This window comes from Schistosoma mansoni, chromosome 4 (genome assembly GCF_000237925.1).
Source record: "Schistosoma mansoni strain Puerto Rico chromosome 4, complete genome".
NCBI lineage: Eukaryota > Metazoa > Platyhelminthes > Trematoda > Strigeidida > Schistosomatidae > Schistosoma > Schistosoma mansoni.
The window spans coordinates 17179114-17191999 of NC_031498.1; positions in this window are offsets into that span (position 1 = coordinate 17179114).

Sequence of the window (12886 nt, forward strand, 5' to 3'; positions counted from 1 at the left end):
ATTCCACTGCTAGCCACTATCCATCTTTGCTTACCATGCATGTGAATTAAGGCTATATCGAGGCAATACGCACAGTATGCACATATGCCAATTAGAGACTGACCATTTGCAGTCCTAACACATCGATGGGAAGATTCAAACAAACAATACTAAATGAATAGTTAAGCTACTTAACAATTATACAATAGGAATCATACGCATCATACTGGTGCATAAATAGTTCTCAAACGTTACCATTCATAATTCTCTTCAGGATATAACAGTTTTCTGTCATTTATCAACAGATACACTTGTTTCATGCTTATTTTAAATACAAAAATACTATAGTTGTTAGCCTAGAGTTGAACCAAATTAAGAAAATTTAGATGCATACAAATAATCATTCTGAATACTTTAGTCATATATGTTACATGGTTACCTATTAACTAGATATAATGAAATGGATGTATTTTTATTGATTCTATTCTAACATTTCTCAAACACATAGGGAAGTTTGCGCTAACCTGAGAACATTGACTGGGTTGATGTTTAACATTATTCGTGATATAATTTGGTTAACGGAAACAATGACAAACAGTGATACTTCTGGGAAAAATTATGTTGTCATTTACTATTAGTTCTCTTTTTACTCGTCTAACTCTAACAGAATCTGTTTGTTACATCTGTAAGTAGAGTTGATTAACACAGCATAATTTATGATTTTCAGACAACTTGTTCGAAAAAGCATTTGTTACGTTGCATCTCCCTATTTAAATTGATTTCAATAACAAAATGCATGAAGATAGGACTATGATGATATCATTGTTGGATCAACTTCTGGTGGATTATTTCATGTCTAGGGTTCAGAGAATATTCAATTAATTTTTTTATGAATCAAACGCTGTTTGTCATGTGTGAAAGGTAAAGATACTCATCTAACCGTCTTAATTTGCTCTACGTATTCATCTGCTACTATAAATTAACATAAATTGTCAATAGTTTGTGTCAACTTCTAAATGATTTATAAGAACCAATCCCAACTTGATCCAGCGTATTCTACACTAAGTATTTTCTTATTTTAAAGTGGACATTTGATTTCATCATGTTAACTGAGTACATTTTAATTGTCCATTGACAATAAACAATTTCAGATACTCTGACAATTGATTTGATCTTAATGAGGATAAAAATAAATATTCAGAGTTTAAGGATTATCATACATTTTTGGAAAGTAATCTTATGAGTATAATTACTGTCAACTGATTATAAATATTTAGGAGTTCAATTGAATATTTCATCCAAATTTAGATCTAAATGATGGTCAAGCTTCAAATGACTTATGAATTCAACTATTAAATCACTTTAATATCCACAAAACCCTTCTCTGATAATAATCGTCATATGCTTACTAGTGACTGAATTCGAGAAATATTTCCTGGAGTTCTAGTGAGAGTGGAGTTCGACCGGGTCTGTTGTGAGATAGTAACTCATTGAAGACAATGATGCATGTGTAGCTCAATTTCGTGAATTAGTTGAAGTTAGACATCAACACCGTTGGATGCTAGCCTGCTCAGTGGTCTGAAGGCTAAGCATACAAGCGCGACACTTGTAGGTCCTGAGTTCGAATGCCGTGAGATGGGATTGTGGATGTGGACTGTTGAGGAGTTCCATATTAGGATGAAACAGTCTTCCAGTGATTTTAAGTTTTCCATGGTGATCTAGCTTCAATTGACTCATGACTTCAACTATGAAATTACTTAATACAAGTAAATAAAATATCCTACATGTATAGATGTCTTTTGTAACAAGAAAAACTTTCATTTATCCTAATATTTTGTATGTACAATAGACAGTTGAATACTTTCAATGACTTTGTCATCAAGACTTCCATAGATTTTTTTTCTTAAAAAGTAAGAAATCCTCCTTCTTCTCATCAGGATAAAAAGAAATTGCCGATGAAACGTAAAAGCTAATCTTCTATTGATTAAAACATTGCTACTTATATTCCTTAAAAAAGTAGTAGTAAGCATTTTCATATAAAAAATTGAAAAACAAAATTATTAGTTTAATATAGAATTTGTTTAATTATTTAATAACGATTGGTTCAATAATATATAGTTAATTATAAGAAGATTCTGTAGTAAACGAGAACACAAGTGGGGACAATTCAAAGTAATTGAATACAAAATTATAGAGCATCTTAGTAAACTATGAGAACCACACAGTAAATACTTCATTCGCATATGTTAATCAGTTATCTCAAATTTAACTGTTCCTTCTTCAAAATGTTAATCATTCGTCTAAGATTTCATTGTTCCTTTGTTTCTTCAGCGATCATTCTTTGTTCTCGTTCTCTTTACTTTGATCTTCTTAACCTTCTGCCGCCAGACAAGTCACTTTTGATTGATGATACATACTACTTATATCAGTAGCACACATTACAACTCCTTGATGAACCAGACATTATCTTTCACCATTAAAACACAAAGAGAGAAATAATCCTAACTATCATTCCAGGCCAGATTTACAAATCTGTAGGAAAATTGTCTAAACGTGATAATTAGTGTCTGTACTGTTTTAATTTATGGTATCATCCAACAATTTGTTTCTTTAATTTTTCTATGATTGATATACTATACTTGCTCATAGAATACAAGATTTTCAAATGAGACAATGTTCTTTATATAAATAAATAATTCACTTGCTCGAACAAAGTGCCAAGTGTATAAGTCGTTCAGTCATGTTAACAATGTCAAAAGTGAGATTTTTTGCAGTGTCTATGAGTCACTTGGTGTGATAAATAAACAAATAAACTGTTAGGAAAGGGTTGTAGAGATCGTTGAGTTTCATTGCAATCACGAATCGATCAATGTCAGATCACCACTGAAAACTTGAAAGCAGTGAACCACCGTTCTGTCGTATTGCGGAACTTCTTTGAAGTGAGTATTCACGACCCGCTCGAAACAACCGTCCACAGTTTACAGGTTTTTAGTGGTGGTCTAATATTGATCGGTTCATGATTAGGTGGAGTCCAATGCATCTTCTTGGATCCAAGCTGTCCGTTGTATTTCATGCTTCACCTAAGATGTGGAGGTCTTCATAATCCAGTCAATTATCAGCAGAAAGAAAAATGAGGAGAGCATACAGCCCCATGTGCCTCCGAACCTCACTTCGAATCCATCTGTCAGCTGTTCTAAATGTACCAACTTGCAGTGTATTCCGTCTTATGAATTCCGTATGATATTAATGATCTTCAAAAATATATCATAGTATCGAAGAAGCTCCCATAATGTTCTCTTATACAAACTGTCTAATGCTTTCTCAGTCAATGAAGTTGATGTAAAGTGACGAGTTCCACTCTATTGATTGTTCAACGAGGAATCGCAGTATCACGAGTCAATCTGTACAAGACCTGTTCGCAACTTATCCTTACAGAATGCGGTCCGTTGAGCTCAAAGTTGGTTGTCTATTGAGTCTTTCATCGGGTTCAGCTACACACTGCTGTAAACGTTTCCCGGTACCGATTGTAGTGTAATGCTTCTGAAGTTTTCATACCTGCTCAAATCATCTTTCTTTAGTATCTTGATAAGGTGTCGTTCTTTTCAGTCTATCAGTGGTACTTGCTTTCTCTCCCAAATCTTCCTGAATAGAACATGGATCATCTTAGCAGTGACTTCCATGTTTGACTTCAGTGCTTCAGCCGGTATATTGTCAGATCTTGTTGCTTTTCTTCTCTTGGTCTGTTTGATGGTCATCCCGATTTGTTCGATCGTTGTTGGAGTGACATCTATAGGAAGGTCTGTTTGTGCTGCTTCGGTGTCCAGTGGATTCAGTGGAGCTGAAATAATCAAGAGTTCCTCACAATTTTCTACTCACGTGTTATTCCGTTTTTGAATCTCAGTAATTGTCTTACCTTCTTTGTCTCTCTGGTTTACAATATTTTTCTGCTACGTTGTGTTATATAGCTGTCTTTTATTTCCTTCTGTCGCAGCTTCATTCGCTGTCGTTGCTAGATCTTGCACGTATTTCTATCGTCAGCTCTAATGCTCTTCTTCACTTTCTTGTTTCCTTCTGTGTATTCCGTTTGTGTCTTAACTTTCTCTGTTCTTGTTCGACTGTTGTAAATTGCTGTCTTCTTTTTCTTCCTTTCTTGAATCTTATTTAGGTTTTCGATAAGAATTCATTCTTTATGATGGCACTTCTTTGGTCACACAACCCTCCTGACACGCTGAAGATAGTGCTTCTTTGATCCCTTTCCAATTGTCCTTCACTGTAGATTCTTATTTCAATAGATTTTGTAAGGCCAGGAACCTGTTATTGACACCTAATTCGAATTCATTGAGTTTGTGAGTATCTCGTAGAAAGGCTGTGTTGAACCGATGTAATGCTGTTTCTCAAATTGTTCAGTGCTTCTTTAGCTTCAGTTTTATCTTAGCTACCAACAGGTTGTGGTCTGAAGCTATTTTATCTCCTCGCCTGGTCCTCACGTCTTCCATTGACTTTCTGAATTCTTTATCGATACAAATGTGATCTATCTGATTCTCTATGGTGTGATTCGATGATATCCGTGTAGCTTTATGTGTGCATCTGTGTGGAAATATTGTGCAACCTATATTCGATTTGCTGAATGCACACAGATTTGCAAATCTCTCACCATCATCGTTCGTTTCAGTCCATATAGTCCCATGGTGTCTTCATACTTGGTGTTGTCCAATCCGACTTTGGCGTTAAGGTCTCTGAGCAGGATGATCAGGTTCTTTCCTGAACACCTCTCTGTGAGCGATTGCAGCCTCTCGTTAAGTTGATCTTTATCGTCGTCATTTCTATGATTGGTGGGTACTTAGCACTGGATAGCATTGATTGTAATTCCTTCCTTCTTTGTTCTGAATGATAATTTGAAGATCTTGGATCCATGAGATTCCCATTCTATGAGTGTCGCTCGTTCTTCTTTGGACAGCATCAGAGCAACTCTGTGAGTGTGTGGAGCATTTTCTTCTCCGTGACCAAAGTACTGCAACAACTCTCTCAAATCTAACCTTTTCTCTCCAGCTTGGATCCAATGTGTCCCACTTATTCCCAGCATCTTCAAGTTATATCTCTTTTCATTTCTGTCGCTCTTTAATTGTTCCTCTTGATCTTCCATATTTTCTGGATATTTTATGTACCTAAATTAATTGTCGCTGTGGTTGTTAGAAGGATAATCAGCCTCATGACTTTCGAAGAATCTCTACAATCACCATTACGCGTCATAATTTTTCTGAATGATCCCTCAATTTCTAGAGGAGAGTTTAAATGGTATTAATTGTTTCTTTCTGGTTAGAGTTTTTTTTAGTAAGATTTTCTGTACGTAATAGTGTTGCCGACCTCATGTACACTCCACCTTCTTTACCCGAGTTTGTGACCGGCGATAACTCTGAAATAGCTACAGGCGGTGTTGTATTCTGTGAATATAATGAAAATAATAGAGTTCAAACGACTTAATTCATTAATTTCTTCTAAATTTTTAACAATCTAATAAACAATCATTTCGATTTATTTATTAAATACTCAATTTATTTCTGTACATGTATTACGTTATCTCTGATTACACATTTGATATTGATATGAATTATATTCATTTTTATATTCACTCATTTTACCCTAATTACATTGAATAAATTTTTTTATTTTCAAACTTTTATTTGTTTAACAAGCTAATTCAAAGATGCTTTTAAACTATGACGAAATAGAATTAGTTGTTAAGTTAATTTATTCCTTATTTAAAAATAACCATTTAATTCAATTCATTCAGTATTGTTTGTTTGAATCTTCCCATTGATATTTTTAGGACTGCAAATGATCAGTCTGTCTCTTATTGGCATATGTGCATACTGTGCATATTGCCTCGTTATTGCCTTAATTCACAAGGATTATAAGTAAAAATGGATAGTGGCTATCAGTGGAATTCAGTTTGACGCGAGTTTCATCCTATTGTGTACTCGTCAGCTGTATGTACCTGCATATCAGGACTCAACAGCTGAGTGTATAACGTGATGGTGTTTGAAGCGAAATATACTGGGTTCGAGTCCCAGAGTGAACATCAACTCTTAGATGCAGGTACATCCAGCTGACGAGTCCCAAATAGGACTAAAGGCGCGTCAAACTGGATTCGACTACTAGCCACTATCCATCTTTGCTTACCATTTGATTCAATGTTTGAGGAACAATTATTTGGAGATTAGTGAATGATAAAATTAGAAGACGACAGTATGTGGCAAAGTAAAATAAGATAATAAGATAGTAGGAATATATTTAACTGGTTTAACCATTTAGATTGAATCAAACAAGAACTAGAAATATGATTTTCTGTAGATATTCATTAAGTTTTTAGAATTGATCAAGATAAATCCCAATGTACAATAAAGAAATGATCATGGATGATTCAGTAGATTACTCACAATTGTAATAAACTGTCCATGAATTCTAATCTTATTCAGGTTTTACTTTAGTCATGAATAATTTTTCTAGTTAGCGCTTTTTTATCGAGTTAGTTTACTACGGGATGGGGACGCTAATGCCATGCATAACCCTCCTTCATTATTCGAACTTGGGACCGACAGTAACCCCTTGAGGAGCTACAGGTGGAGTTACTTTACACATAGATTTTGCCTAATTTTAATGTTAGTGTTCTAAACTCATCCAATCAACTTTTCATTTTTATTGTCAAAAGGTTTCACATTGTTGTAAAATATTCATCATTGAGTAATAAAAGTATCACATGTCTAACTCAATATTAATGTAACGTATCTTCTTTTTTTAAAAAAAAAGTTTTAATATGAATACTATTCAATGAAAAAAACAACAACAAAAAATCCTTCAATTCTATCAAAATATTATTTCCATAGCAATTATTTCAAAGAAAATTGTGAAAAATTTCTCACATTTTGTTTTACTATCCATATTGAAGAAAACTGGTTTAAATTTAAAAAAAAAATTGGAAAATGTTTGAAATTGCTAAACATGAAAATAACATACAAGATCTATGTTTATGAAGAAATATTTATGCATAAATGTTCTATAATAAGAGAAGGGTTTTGGGGTGATGATGTGGTGTGAGCTACTGATATCAACATAAGTAGTATATATGGTGAGTAAGGAATAGAATATCTGACAGCAGAAGATTGAGAAGATCAAGAAGAGAAGAACAGAAATAAAAAGCAATTTGTGTGAAAATCCAGGAACAATGAAGCCTGAGGCAATTGAAGAACATTTTGCAAATAGTGTATCATAGCATGGTTTTTGTATTTTACCAAGTAACGTTGTAATTTGTGCTAAATACATAGTTGGTTGTCCTCACCTGTGTTCTCATTCACAACATTTGGTGTCGCTGCCTCCAAGGATGAAGATCCCATGGCCGAAGGAATTTGAGGACGGAGATGTGATGAGCTTCCTGAAGGAGTTCGAAGCCGTGGCTGAGCTGGTGGGAGTGAAGGAGCCGAAGGCGAAGACGGTGGTGCTGGGGACGCTGCTGAGAGGCAGAGCGAAAGCTGTATATGACAGCCTGGACGGTACGGGCGGTAAGACGACATGGGAGGCAGTCACGGAGAGGTTGATCGTGGAGTTCGATAGCCCAGTGGACAGAGAAGAAGCACTGCAGAAGTTCCGAGTGGCGAAGTTGCCGATCGATGGTGATCCGCTGGTGCTGGCCGTCGAGCTTACCAAGTTGCTGCGTCGCGCGCTGCCAAATCTGGATGAGGAGTCGGAGGCACAGTTGTTGGCGTCGCAGTTTATCGAGAGCGTGCCAGTTGCCGTTTCCCAGCAGCTGAGACTGGCACACGCCGCGCAACCTATGGATATCAGTGAGCTTGCAAAGGTGACGCGGCAGTTGATGACACGAACAGTAGCTCCGGTCGCGTGCGAAAGTCAGGAGATAAGCAGCATTGAGAAGAAGATTGAAGAACTGCAGCACGAGATTGCGGCATTACGAGTGATTCGTAAAAGGAATGATAAGTGTTTCGCATGTGGAGGGACAGGACACTGGAAGATAAACTGTCCAACACGACGAAAACGGAGATATTTTAGACGTTACGTGTTTCCTTCTTACTCTAGGGATCTGGGGGTTGTTGCATTAGTAGATAGAGGGGCAGTCTATGCAAGAGTGAACGTAAATGAACTAGATTTAGTGTGCCTAATCGATACAGGGGCAGCAGTTTCGTTAATAGGTAAAGAGCAATGTAAGAGATTCAAGCCGTGTAAAGTCGCAGTTCACACTATAGGAGGGCATATGTTAGAGGTATTAGGCGTGTCTAACAGTATCGTAAAAGTGGATGGTTCGGCGATAAGTTTCCCGTTCGTGGTAACCGCAAACCTGTCGAGACCAATATTAGGAGCAGATTTCCTAAGAGAAGTAAAAGCCATAGTTGACCTAAGAAGCGGTAAGGTGGTCACGAAGTACGGTTCATTCCCAATACATGAAAGTAGCGAGGTGGCTGAGGTTAGAGTGGCAACAGCCGTTCCGACGAAGAAACCAAACATCACCGAGTTGTGCAAAAAGTATGCGAAGCTGTTCACTGGAGAAGGAGAACCGTACGGATTTTGCGACAAAGTAAAGCACGAAATCCCGATAAAGAACGATGGAGGAAGTATATTCACAACACGTCGTGTCCCTGTGCACTTAGAGGCTGAAGTAAATCGACAGGTCCAAGAGATGCTGAAAGAAGGAATAATTGAGGAGGCGGACAGCCCATATAGCTCACCGGTACTCTTGGTAAAGAAACCGAATGGGAAATATAGATTTTGTGTTGATTTTAGAGAACTGAATAATATAACAGAACTAAAGCCGTGTGCAATGCCAACAGTAGTGGAAACATTAGATCGGCTGCAGAATGCCACAGTGTTTACAGTGTTGGATTTGCGGTCAGGTTATTGGCAGCTGCCTATAAAAGAGAGCGATCGAAGCAAAACAGCATTTACCATACGTGATAAACAATATCAATTTAGACGAATGCCGTTTGGATTGGCGGGTGCACCATTTACGTTCAGAAGATTAATGTCGCTACTGCTCAGGGATCTAGATAATGTCGAAGTGTATGGCGACGATGTAGTTGTATACAGCCAGACAGAAACAGATCATGTCAAGCATGTGGAAGCGGTCTTGAAGCGAATTGAAGAATTCGGACTTCGAATTAATAAGGACAAGTCACAGATGGCTAAAAGTAGCATCACGTTGTTGGGGCATAAAGTGGGAAATGGAGAAATAAAACCACTGCCGGAGAAAATTCTGACTATAAAGAACGTTGCAGTACCGAATTCGAAAAGGAAATTGAGACAGTTCCTGGGAAGGGCGGCGTTCTACAGTCGGTTCATCAAGAATTTCAACGAAATAGCAGCACCCCTTTATAAGTTGTTGAGTAACACTAAATTTTCGTGGACTGAAACCGCCCAACAAACGTTTAATCAAATCAAAAACGTGCTGGACGACCGCCAGATGACGCTAAGACTGCCCGAACTGGAGAAACCGTTTACAGTGACAACAGACGCAAGTGACCATGGTATAGGTGCCGTTTTAAGTCAGTCTAATAGAGTGGTGGAATACGCAAGTCGCGTTCTCACGCCTGCGGAACAGAAGTATTCAACGATCGAAAAGGAGTGTTTAGCGATTGTGTGGGCAGTAGACAAGTGGAGACCATATCTGTTAGGTAGACGATTTCACATCGAGACTGACCATAAACCTCTGCAGTGGCTACAAACAGCACGAGACCCACGTGGGAAGTTGGCGCGATGGATGATACGTCTGCAGGAGTATGACTTCAGTATCGGGCATGTTCCAGGGAAGGAAAATGTAATGGCGGACTACCTGTCAAGACCAGACATGGAAGCCGAGCTTCCATTGACAGCATACGCAGTGAACAGTATAGAGGGAGACCCACTAGAACTCGTCCGGCAACAGAAATCTGATCCTAAACTTCGAGAGGTAATCAGAGTGATAAGAGAGGGGGCAGATGTTGACAAACGAGCAATGGACAAGGAGGTAATAATGTTGCTTCGGCAAAAGGAAAGACTGAAAGTGAACACATATGGAGCTCTGGTCTGGCAGGATGATGACAAAAATTGGGTGGCTGTGATCCCGAAAGACTGGCGGCGTAAGATGATACACGAATGCCATCAGGTAGCGCACACAGGGATCGCAAGAACGACAGATTTACTACGGCAAAGTGCATACTGGCCAGGCATGAGAGACGATGTGGCCCAATATGTGTTGACGTGCCAGCAGTGCCAATTAATGAAAAGCGATAGATACATGCAACCGCCATTGCAGTCGGTCCCAGTAACCGCAGTCGGTGATCTATGGTCGGTAGATGTGATGGGACCATTTCCACAGACGGATAGCGGCAACCGATACTTACTAGTAATGACGGAACATGCTACACGATGGGTCGACGCTGTACCGATTGCCGACCAGCGGGCGAAAACAGTGACCGAAGTAATAATCCGGCACATTGTAGCGGGTCATGGAGTACCGAAGATGATACTAACCGACCAGGGTCCCTGTTTTGAAAGTGACGAGTTTAAGGCCCGTTTAAAGCAGTTCGGCATCAAGAGGATACGAACTACACCGTATCACCCTCAGACGAACGGGCTTACGGAAAGAAACAACCGGACATTAAAGGAATGGTTAGCATCTAAAGGAGGGAATTGGGAGAAAGAGTTACCACTAATTTTGCTGGCGCATCGTGCCTCCATCCAAGGAACAACCAAGAAATCACCTTTCCTACTTATGTATGGTAGACAGCCACGACTTCCAATGCATAGTAAAACGTGGCCACAGCAGCAGAAGTGGACAGCAACAAGATTAAGGAAAGAGAGGACGGAGGCAATAAAGAACGTGAAAAAGAAACAAATATCAGACATCAAGAAGGCGGAACAGCAGAGAAGAGCGTGGAAGCCTTTTAGAGTGGGGGACCTGGTAAAGTGTAGAGAACGGAGAGCTAACACTGAAGGAGGACCAGGGTCAGGAAAGCTGATCCCGAAATGGGAGGGACCGTACATTATCACGGAGAGACGCGGCCCAGTTTACACGATCCGGAGAGAAGACAAGCAGAAGCGTGTAAATGCCAGTCAACTACAGAGATGGTTTCAAGAACATCATGAGCACGAGTCACGAACAGCACCAAAGGAGACAATGGTACGCCGATCAGAAAGATTGCGAGAACAGTTTATTAAAAGGGGGGACGAGTGTGGTGTGAGCTACTGATATCAACATAAGTAGTATATATGGTGAGTAAGGAATAGAATATCTGACAGCAGAAGATTGAGAAGATCAAGAAGAGAAGAACAGAAATAAAAAGCAATTTGTGTGAAAATCCAGGAACAATGAAGCCTGAGGCAATTGAAGAACATTTTGCAAATAGTGTATCATAGCATGGTTTTTGTATTTTACCAAGTAACGTTGTAATTTGTGCTAAATACATAGTTGGTTGTCCTCACCTGTGTTCTCATTCACAACAATGATAGTACTTAAACAGTTGAATTCATGGGTCAATTGAAGCTAGACCATCATGGAATACTTGGAAGCACTGGACCGATGTTTCGTTCCAAGAAATGAGACTCCTCAACAGTACACATCTACAATGTCGCCTCACGAGATTTGAACCCAGGATCTATCAGAATGTTAGATTCCAGCTCAGTGGTGTAGAGGTTAAGTGTTCACGCACGAGACCAATAGGTTCTGGGTTAGAATCCTGTAAGTGGTATTTTAGTGACTACTATTCTAAGCTTTATTTATTTGATTAGTCTGTGACAAAAAATGGACACCTTGAATAATAGACTCGAAAATGTTTTATTTTCTTCTTGCTAACCCATAAAATCTATCAAGATCTGGTTTATAATTTCAGTGATTTCATTTAAACTGAAATACAGAAATATCCTACTTACTTGTGAAAAAAAATTACTTACTTACTTACTTACGCCTGTTAACCCTCGTCGAGGAGCATAGGCCGCTCACCAGCATTCTCTATTCAACTCTGTCCTGAGCCTTCCTTTCCAGTTTATTCCAGTTAACATTTATCCTTTTCATATCTGCTTCTATTTCTCGGCGTAATGTGTTCTTCGGCCTTCCTCTTTTCCGCTTCCCTACAGGATTCCAAGTTAGGGATTGCCTTGTAATGTATATTTGTGATTTCCTTAATGTATATCCTATCCACTCCCAACATCTTTTCCTAATTTTTTCTTCAGGTGGAAGCTGGTTTGTCCTCTCCTATAAAACGCTGTTGCTGATGGTATCCGGTCAATGGATGTTGAGTATTTTAAAAAAATTATAGACCGAAACATATCACTACTAATCAAAAGATAATTGATATTTGTAATATCTCAATAAGTAGTAAAAAAATTAGATTTTCTGATGTTTCGTGACTCAGTGTAAGCCCATTTCTTCAAAGATTGAAACTATAATTTTATCTCGTTTCTTTTTTCTTTTCTTTTCTTTTTACAACTAGCAATTATATTTGAAGATGGTTACAATGAATTAAATCGTTGGTTAAATAAAATTTTTATAGAATATTTATCATTTCAATCATTTGATCAATTCAAACAATTAGAAGAACATATTCAAACGGATTCATCAATCATCATTGAAAATTTCATAGAACAATTAACATTAGAATATACTACTACTACTACCACTACTAATACTACTACTACCACTACTACTACTAATGATAATAATAATAATAATAATAATAATAATAATAATAATAATGGTAATATGACAATGTTTGAAGGAATTGAATCATCCACTGAAATTTTGGAATATCTTATACGAAATAAGTATATGAATCAAAATTGGACAAATCAAGCTAATATACCTGGTTTTAATAATATAAATGAAGTATCATTATATTTAAATAAAACTATGGAATATTTAAACAAA